Genomic DNA, 1,313 nt, shown 5'->3' with positions numbered 1-1,313 from the left:
TATATATATATATTTATATTACAGAAATCATACGATTCGTATAACTATAAGTATCAATCCTAATTAATTACGCTAAACATTTGTATGCTATATATGTTCAATCAAAGATAAGACCCTCTATATTTTAAAAACAAACATTCACATCTTCTATTTTATAAAAACCATACAAGTTTTATCCACCAATAATGTTGTTTTTAACTTCCTAAACAAAATATAAACAATTGTATAGAATGAATGTTCTACGTAAATGAAATTCTATCTAACTAATTATATATACATAATTTTAAAATAAGAAATTATATATGATAAATATTGCATTTAAATAAAATTATAAATAATGTACGTATTTAACTTAAAAGAAAGTTATTGCTAGCCGTTGATGTATCTTATTAACTAATTTATATCACTTAACGTTTTAAATAATATTTTTTTTTAAAATCAAATGCGTGAATGAAAATTTTATTTCAGTTAAAAATTTTGTGAGAATAACTTCACAAGAACTACTTTTTTTTATATATATATAATTTTAGTTTATCGTTTAATAATTTATTTTAACACATTTTGTTATAGATAAACTCATAGAAAGTGTAAGTTTAGAATTTTTCACAGTACATAAAGCGGAAGTGTTTTATTTTAAAATATGAATAGTGTATTTAAAATTGAATTATAATAGAAAAGTTTTGAATATATTAATTATTTATATACAAAAAATATGAAATTAAATCTCAAAAATAGTGTTTTTTCTGTTATCTTATAGAATTGTTTTATTGGAGGCATAAAGTAGATATTTATTTTTGTTAGTTTCTTTTTTAATTTACTCCACATTTTAAATATTTTTAAAAAAGAGTCAAGAGAATTTTTGTTTTAAAAAAGGTAAGGTAAAGAAGTAAAATGACGAAAAATTACAAGAAAAATGAACTTGACGAAGAAACAAAACTGTTAAATATTTTATTAGGTAGGATCCAAAAAAATAATCTTATCAAAATAATAAATGTTTTACTCAATTTACTAGAGAAAAGTCAGCCTTAGTTTTATTTCTTTATTTTGAATAAAAAGGTTATAGCTGTCTTTTTAAAATTCTGGCCAAAATTTTATGGCTGTTTATCTCATTTTGTTCCATCAATAATAGAAATATAAGGTGTGTTTGGTATGAAGGAAAATATTTCTGTAAATGTTTTTTCACTTTTCTCATGTTTCGTTGGGACAAAAATTTTGGAGAATGTTTTCCAAATCAACTCATTTTCCTCAAAATTAAGAAAAATGACTTCCCTTCAAAAGTTAAGGAAAACATTTTCCAAAACTCTCATCCAACT

Source organism: Solanum pennellii, chromosome 6 (genome assembly GCF_001406875.1).
Source record: "Solanum pennellii chromosome 6, SPENNV200".
Taxonomy (NCBI): domain Eukaryota; kingdom Viridiplantae; phylum Streptophyta; class Magnoliopsida; order Solanales; family Solanaceae; genus Solanum; species Solanum pennellii.
Note: the sequence above shows the minus strand (reverse complement) of the source record.